This window comes from Gadus chalcogrammus, chromosome 20, assembly GCF_026213295.1.
Source record: "Gadus chalcogrammus isolate NIFS_2021 chromosome 20, NIFS_Gcha_1.0, whole genome shotgun sequence".
NCBI classification, from domain to species: domain Eukaryota; kingdom Metazoa; phylum Chordata; class Actinopteri; order Gadiformes; family Gadidae; genus Gadus; species Gadus chalcogrammus.
Window position 1 is genome coordinate 19,784,707 of NC_079431.1, and position 9,028 is coordinate 19,793,734.

Consider the following 9,028-nt stretch of genomic DNA (forward strand, 5'->3'; position numbering starts at 1 on the left):
ACCATGGTCATTATGAAATTCATGGAGACGTTTGGGACAGTGTAGGGGCCCCGACAGCCCCAGCCCCAGCTCCATCGAGGCAATTTGCCTTTCGCAGTAGTCAGCCTGTGACTACTGAAAACATGAGCATGCTGACGAGATCAGTGAGGACGCCTCGGTCATTTCAAAGGCAAGGATGCATTGGGGTCATAATTTAATGTGCTTATTACAATGGTAAAAGTGCTCAAGTTAACTCATTTACAATCTCCTTTTGGTAAGCAGAAAGAGCATACTGGTTGTAAGCAACTTCAGAATCACAAGGTACTGAGCCTTGCGCTTTAAAGTTGTTAAAGAATACCTAATGTACAATCAATATCCACATAGCTTCAGATTATCAACAATAATCAGATGAGGTACTCAGAGTCTAGAGTTCAATATTACTGTAAGCACTAGCTATTGGATGTAAATCTCCCTATTTATGAGAGAAGGTGGAGTAGTGACAGATGATCTGGGTATGCTGCAGGTGTGTTCGATTGTGATATGCCTCAAGTATGGGCTGAACTAATATTCAAGTCAGCATGTGTGGTGCATTCAGAGTTTTACATGGGCTCACACTTTGGTCCGTTGGGACAACTGAATCACTGTAGTGTAGACTGCATGTTGCTATGTGGTAGCTTGGTTTGCTTCACTGTTTGTTTATGTATTACAGGTCCATTCAAGTGTCCGAGGTAATGGAGGGCAAGCTTATTTCAACAAGGGTTGTTATAGTGCGATTCACCGAAGCAGAGGCAACTGTATCTGCCATCCTGGTGAAGCTGAAGGTGGCCATGGGAGACGAGGAAGACTACATCCTTACAGACAATGAAATTGTGGAGTCAGAAGGGACAACTGGTGAAAAATATATTTTAAAATTTAATTTTCATGCTACATACTGTATAAATGCAAATAGTCTGAAAGTATTGACTGTATAACAGTGTTTACTCTTGTTATTCTCTCTGTGTCTTTATTCTGCATTTCTCTCTCGAAGGGTCTTTGTACTGGAGGCAGAATTCAAGGAAAATCCATGGTATTGAGAGTACCGCATACCGGCAATGGCGTCGACGACGATCAAGTAACAGGTATTGTTTAGATAGCAAAACATAATTTTTCCCCAACACCCCATAGCAGCTCTCTGGGTTTGAATCCTGGCTTGGGCAGGAACTTTCAATGAGGAGTTTGCACGTTCTCCCCGTGCATGTGTGGGTTTCCTCCAGGGGCTCTTGTTTCCCCCACTATTAAAAAGATGAAGATTAAAGGGATATTCCGGCTCCCGGTGGAGCCACAAGAGTTTGTGCTCAGGGATGTTTGATGTATTGTATCATGGGCTGGGGTCCTATTTGTGCTGTTCCTGAAGTTTGGGGCTGCTCTGACCATTATTTGTGGATATGAGAGGCTTTTTGATGGTGGTTTCTTGGTGGACGAATGGACAACATTGTATTGCAATCGTGCAGTCTTTGCTGAAGTTGCAAGGGTTAGCATGGGTTAAACTTATGCTTGAATATCCCTTTAAGTCAATCCTCCAGTGCTTCGCCATCTATGTCTCTATTTCACCCTAATTTTTCATCTCAAATTACCTTGTAATAGCTTGAACTTTTACAATGCAGTCACTCAAATAAGCTGTTCACATAGTTAAGAAAATGTAAAGCTATTTTCAGTTATTTTCCATCATGCTATCATTTATTCAGGGAATTTTTATTTGCTAATACCTATCTGTGCATACAACTAAATTCCTCATAATTATTTCTCAAATGGCTGCAATTTCTTGATCTGCTAACTATGTAAAATATGCCAAATACAGAAATGACCATGTCCAAAGGCTGAGGGACAATGTGGAGGAACTGCTGGAGGCATCCCAAGGGCTGGATGAAGTGGCTAAGAAAATAACCGACTTGGTGTCACCGTCAGTCGTGGTTCTCCACTAGTTTGGCCTGAATTCAAACAGGCATTCATCTGTTTGATTTGCAGAGGTACTGTTTTCATTCTGCATGTTTGAATATTGCTCAGTGTAACACAGAAGTAATCTAACGTAGTATTACAATTAGTGTTTGAGCAATTGTTTATTTGTCTTTAAGTGACAATTAAGGATTTAGACAAATGAAAAAATACTTGAAAACAGAAATGATTTCAGGCAGTAATACAGTGACAGTCGAGAATCCAGACATTTTATAAAAGAAATATTGCCTTAAAAAACTATTATTTTCAACCAGAACCCTTGGTCTTTTTCAACCTATATGATCTTTTCAAATTTGAATGATCATCAGTAAGCACACTTTATTGTGTGTTAACTTCACGGGTGGCAAAAGTAGACTTTAAAAAATTAATGGTTGGGTATGGGATTTGCGAAACGCCAGCAGATTTAGAAAATACACAACTCAAATGGTCCTACCCCCTCTCCTTCAACGCTGACTCTGACCCATTCCAAGTACATGAACGCACAATCATGCACGAGCGCGAACACAGATGCACTGGAGCGAGCCAGGCTAGCTAGGTTAGAGTTTAAGGTTGTCTTCTATTGCTAGATTCAAATGTGGATTAGCTAGTTAGCTAGCTCCAGTAGCTACTGCAGGATAAAAACAAACAGAAGCTTGCTCTGGGTCACGAGCTTTGAGTACGTGCACGTGCACGAAGGGGTCACTCGCGGGGAGCGGGGGAGGGGGAGTGCAGTTCGACCGTTTCATTGACGTACTTACTGTCCAATGCTACTCGGTGGTTCTGGAAATCATTGGCTGGAGTTTTTAGAGCCCTGCCCATTCCACAGATGATTGACTTTAATTTTCATGTGGCCAAAAAAGATAATTCCATACCCAACCTTTAAGTTGAGTACAGATACTTGTGTATAAGAAATACTTGGTTAAAAATTGAAACATCGGTTCAACTTCTAAACTTGTACTTGCATAAGTACAGAGCCTTTAAAGTTCAGGCTCTGAAATGTAATGTAGCGCCCCCTAGCGTGTCTAGCTTTTAGTGTTGAGTGCGCTCCCGAATTCTTATAATGGCGAGTTCTCGCTCTAAGGTTAGTTAATGCACTAATAGTAATTCATTAAATATATTCAAATTTCTTAAATTAAATTAAACTTTTATATGAACCTCACTATTTTAACCTTATTAAATAGCTAGTCACATTACCAGTGTAATAAAAAATAAATGAAATATTATATAAATCTGTATCCTTTAAATTAGACTACTGTTAACTTGTAAACCAATACTTTCTATCAACACATCAGCATCAAAATACCCAATGACATACACAAGTAAAATAAACAAAATAAAATTACAATGAGGAAACACTGAAATACCCCAAATTCCCATAGGGCTACATCAGTATAAGTACTGTAACCCTGTAAAAGACGTCTCTGGCCCCATATGCATATATTTTATTAAAGCAAAATATGATGTCTTTTTTTCTAAATTGCCAGTTCATTTTTCTGAAGTTCCAATCTCGAATCAATGTCAATATTTAAAATGTACACGTCCTTTTCTTTTTAGCTACAATGACTCAGCTGATGTTTTCATCCTGCTGCCGGACCCTGGTGGGGTGTCAATTCTGCGTTGAGGAATGGAAAAGGACGTCGGATCACTGCCTCAAGTGCAGGGATGACCTGCCGATTTACACAGAGGTAGCTGGACTCTGCAGCACTGGACGCCTTGAAGTCCCTTCCCTAAAGAAGACTAGGCTAGCTTGTTCGTTTAGATGTTTTTTTTTATGTTCTTATGATGTTCTAATGTTGTGTGTTGTGTTAATGTGTTAGTGTTAGTGTTGTGTTAATGTGCTATACGGCTTAGATGTTCCTAGATGTTTTGTTAATCTGATTCTTCTCCATCTCTGTTCAAATATAAATAAAACTTTTCTTTCATGTGTTTGGAAATTACTTTTAATGATGTTAACTAGATGTTATAAATGGCCTAAACACATGAAATTTGTATAAACCCTATACCGTTTGACTTTAAGAATTATATAAGAATCTCCTCTGTGCAACAATTCACGTAGTCAGTCAATGATCAAACTAGTAGCATGAATATGAATTACGGTCCAAGCTGGTTAGGCGAGGCAAGGCAGTTTTATTTGTATAGCCCGTTTTTACAAACAGTTTGTCTCAAAGGGCTTTACATAGCATGAGCATCATAACAGCCTCTTCCCTTAAAACATCGCATCCACTGAGTAAAAACACCATCGCATCCACTGAGTAAAAACTCCCAGGAAAAACCTTTTAACAGGAAAAATTGCAGTTGGTGCAGAGGGATGGAGCTGTGGAGAATCTGTGGAAGCAGAGACTGCGAGACGCCACGGCCAAACTACAAGGTAAGAAAGGTGAGGCGGCGGGGGGGGGGGGGGGGGGTGTTACATTTAGTTAGAGTGTGTGCCTCTGACCCATGAAGAGAGCTGGTTCCACAGTAAAGGAGCCCAGTAACATGAAGGCTCTACTTCCCATTCTGTTTTTAGAGATACTGGGAGTCACTAACAGACCTGCATTCTGGGAGCCAATAAAAACATAAGTGATAAGTCTCTGAATGACTCATTATTGTGCATTTAAAGATGTATATTATTACATTGCACCATTATTTGTATTTTGTCCTGGAATGACAATACAAGCATGAATGTGCATTTCAGAGAGAGTTTGCTTTGTATTCCACCTGGCATGTTATGAGCAAATTTATATAGGCTACTAAAGATCCATTTCAAAACATGTTCCAAGTAGGCCATAGGCCAAAGCATAATATATCCTGGATTGAGTGAAGCTTGCCTGCTGACATGTTAAAATGACTGTCACAACTACCATGAGCAAAGAGAAAAAACATTTGTTTATAGTGTAGGCAACAGTAGCCTATTCCTCATAGCTCTCAGGCTGTGAGGAAATCAACATTCCGCGATCGCAGCTCCTTTAATGTGAACGCGCACAGAGCGCAAATACCATATTAACATCAACTGCACTGAAGTCATCATAATTTCATAAGTTCTGATTTTCAAATGATTATGAATACTATTATTGTTATTTGAAGCCGTGTCCGTCTTGACTGTGGGTGGTGTGGTCCTCTGTGTCTGCTAGTGTCTATAATACAGTAATATTTTTGTCGACATTATCAAACGGAAGAACTTTTATTATGAAGAGCACAGGGCAATGAAGCACGCTAGCCAATAAGAGGACCCGCCCACCGGCGGAAACCAGATATTGAGTGGTAAATTCGTTTCGCTCAGTAAGAACCAAAAAACGAATAAACGAACTGAAATTTAGATTTTCGTTTTCTTGTCAAAACGAAAAAACGGCTTGTTTTCTGGTTTCTGCTTGCGTCAATTATTCCCAGAAAACAGAGTAATAAAACGTACCTTGCTCGTTTAAAATGTTGCATCTTAAAATTGACTACCGGTACGCAAAATCTTTTTATGAATAGGGTATACCGGGGAAAGGCTAGTTGTAACATGGGGTGAAATGTTCCACTAGTTGGCGCCATTTTTCCAGGAGTTCAAATCCAAATTTTAACTCCAAAGTTTGTTTTCTAGTACTTTTACCGTTGGAGATGAAGTTGTATGATTTATATCAGGTCAAACTATAGTTTCTCTAGTAAAGAATGGTGTATCTCTCCCTTGCTAATGTCAAAGCACCATGCCAATACAGTTAGTTTAGCAATGGATGACAGGGCGGGGTAGGTTGTAACTCATGTTTTGAAAGTGTTACTACCATCCACTCACATACAAAGTTGTTACCAGAGAAGATGTTGAAGATGTCGCCCTGTTCTCAAAAAACAACAACTGTTCAGCTGTCTCTCTCTCTCTCTCTCTCTCTCTCTCTCTCTCTCTCTCTCTCTCTCTCTCTCTCTCTCTCTCTCTCTCTCTCTCTCTCTCTCTCTCTCTCTCTCTCTCTCTCTCTCTCTCTCTCTCTCTCTCTCTCTCTCTCTCTCTCTCTCTCTCTATATCTATATATATATGTCTTCGGATGTTCTTGTGTGTTTGCTTACCCGGTGTAGTGTATGGAGTCAGAACAGTCTCATTATTAATGAATGCACAGAGAAGGAGAGAGAGAGAGAGAGAGAGACACAAATACACACTCACACAAAGTATAAACGTTATGCTTTTTATATTTTGTTCATAACATTGATATGATCTTTATTCTCTATATATGTAAAGAATGGATTGTATGTTATACGACTCTATTTTTTCTGTATACCTACAGTAACTGAATGTAGCCTACCATTTTTCATGTATAGGCATATAGATGTGTGCAGGGCCGTTGCACAAAATTCTGGGCCCTGTATACACGAGGTACTGATGCCCCCCCCCCCCCCCCCCCCCCTGTTGTTTATGCTTATCATTAAATCGGTATATCAAATAGAGTCCCATTGTTTTTTTGCATTTTGTCCAACCTACCCCAGTAGGTGTTAAAATCTACCCCGGTAGTGGGTTGTACCAAAGGTTTACATTGTATTTGTCATAATCTCACAAATTCTGTGATATTGTTGAGGAGATTCAAAAGGTTGCCACTTGTTGGAGACAAATGTGGGTACTTTGCTTCAAAGGTCCAGAACTGTAGCTTTAAAAAGAATTGTAGTTTTAGGTGCTGAAGAAAAATGTGTTACAACTGTAGCAGGATGGGCCTTTAATTAGTGCTGCAGTACCGGCCTATCACTGTTGGGTGCGCTGCCTATAAAGGTGGGTGGTTGTGCACTGGGAGCCATCTTGCCTGGGAGCTCCTGGCTGCCCCGCCTCCTGTTTTCACTCCTGTTATCACTCCTGTTATCACCGCACCTGATCGCCTCACCTGATCACCGCACCTGATCGCCACACTTGATCGCCTCACCTGATCGCCTCACCTGATCGCCTTTTAGCTGGATCGTGCAGCTCGCCGTTGTTTGGCAGTTCATTGGCCGGGTCTTCCTTCTCCCGTATCGACCCCAGTTGTAGGGCGTGCAAGTGATTTCCTCCTCTACCTGTTGCAGCGGGGAGCGATCAGCTGATTGATCGAGTTGCACTTGTAATTGTGCTGTTCGGTACAAGTGATCCCCTTCCTCCCCTTTGAAGTTCATTCAACTCCTGACGGGTTGACGTGTGTGTGGGCGGTATCTGCCAGCACGTTCCCCCCCCTCTTCACGCTGCTGTTGGCCGGCTGCTGTTTTGTCCACTGGTTTATATAGCCAACACATCCACCCTACTCTGCATCTCCTACTGTGCTGTACCTACCACAGAGTATGGTGATTGCTGCCTCATTATCATAATCTATTCATTTAACCGACTTCTAACTGATCTTATTGATGATATTATTTGTGTTTTGTAGGTTGCTTTGCATGTTTGTTTTGGTTTAATTCGTTTTCTTAGTTATTTTTGGTTTGGCTTAATTGCTTTACTTATTCATTTGGATTTATCAGTTTGGATAAATCTCCATTGCTTTTGATTTAATTTCTTTGTTGTTATTTGCCCTCCCCTTTTTGTGTATTTTGTATGTGTGTGTGTGTGTTCGCTTTAGTGTGGTTATGTGAACATATTTTATTGAGAAGTCATGTTTAAATATTATATATATTAATTAAAAGGAATTGAATTTGTATGCTGGACCCAGTCTCAAGCTTTCATTAGTAAACAAACTTGTGTGCTTTAACTGAGGTTAATCTAACTCTCCAGGTGAAATTCCTGGGGTGGCGTTGTTGGCAACTTGTCACTAGTTCTTTAACTAAACTCTATCTTATTGGTTCCTCGACCGCCGAATGCCACATTTGGCGTTGTCGGCAGGATTCTTACTTTTGGAAAGCAGAGACGTGTGGCCCAGTTTCTTTATATAATTTGTTTTGTTTATTTTAATAGTCCCCAGGGTACATATTTGATGTAGATGTTTTGAATTGTGTTCAGAGGCAAAACAGCAGCTTGGCCTTTCGTGGTCCGCAGAGTCCCGGTGAGAATCCAGTTGTGGGGTTGTTGTGTCCTAGTCTGACTGTAGTGTTAGTTATGGATGTAGAGCTGCAGGAGTTGAGGGAGCTGGTGGCGCAGTTAAGGGTGGACAATGAGAGGTTGCGACAGGAGCAGGCTGTGGCCGTGCCCGGTCTTAGCTCTGAATCCTCCACTTCTTCTGTGCCACCTGTGGCCCCTGTTACTACTAGGAACCCCATAGCAGAGAGGCTGGTTTTTGTGCCAAGGGATAGAAAGTGTCCTATGTTCAGGGGAAAATCAGGTATGGGGTTGACTGAGTGGCTTGAGGAGGCTCAAGATTGCATGCGGGCGCGTCACTTATCCAGATCTGAGCAAGCCTTTTTCTTGTTTGATCATCTTGAGGGTGAGGCTCGAGAGGAGATCAAATATCGGTCTGTTGTGGAGAGGGAAGACTCAGCTAAAATCACCTCTGTGTTACAGGAACTGTATGGGTGCTCAAAGTCTTATGTAGCCTTACAGGAGGCGTTCTTCTCCCGACGGCAACAAGAAGGGGAGACACTGCACGAGTTCTCCCTCGCGTTGTTGCGCTTGATGGAGTCGGTGAAAGGAAGTGCACCTGGTGGGATGATGAATGCAGACGTTTTGCTGCGCGACCAATTTTTCGAGCATGTTTTGGACGGTGCCTTGCGTTGCGAGCTGAAGCAGTTGGTCAGGAGGCAGGCTACTGCTACTTTGCTTGATGTCCGGGGTGAGGCGATCCGGTGGGAACGGGAGGGGTTCCCTTGGGGCGGGAGGGGTCGGAGTCATTCCGTTCCTTCAGCTTTTGGTCTCCAGTACGGGGTACAGAGTGGCTCCCGGGGAGCAACCACTCCACCTCAGGGACAGGAAATGGTAGAGATGAGAGAGATGTTAAGGTTGCAGCAAGAATAGCTGACCACTAAAGGTGGGGCAGTTGGTGTGGCTGCGCGATCATAGTGCAAGGGGGCGCCACAAGATACAGGATCTGTGGGGCCCTGTGGTGTACCGAGTCGTAAAGGCACCCCGAGAGGGTGGTCTAGTGTACACCATCGCACCGATGGACGACCAGACCAAAGTTCGGCAGGTCCATCGAACACTGTTGAAAGCCGTTGCTGGAGCTGCCCTTCAGGGTAGTGCATTGCC

General features: G+C 42.3%; 1 long non-coding RNA gene across 1 annotated transcript; it reads left to right on the top strand.

Moving 5' to 3' along the window:
• The first annotated feature begins 716 nt into the window (after nt 1-716).
• LOC130373920 (uncharacterized) lies at nt 717-2,026 on the top strand. The gene is made up of 3 exons (XR_008893563.1): nt 717-870; nt 1,007-1,097; nt 1,817-2,026. It is a non-coding gene; the product is annotated as an uncharacterized LOC130373920 (long non-coding RNA).
• The last annotated feature ends 7,002 nt before the right edge of the window (nt 2,027-9,028 follow it).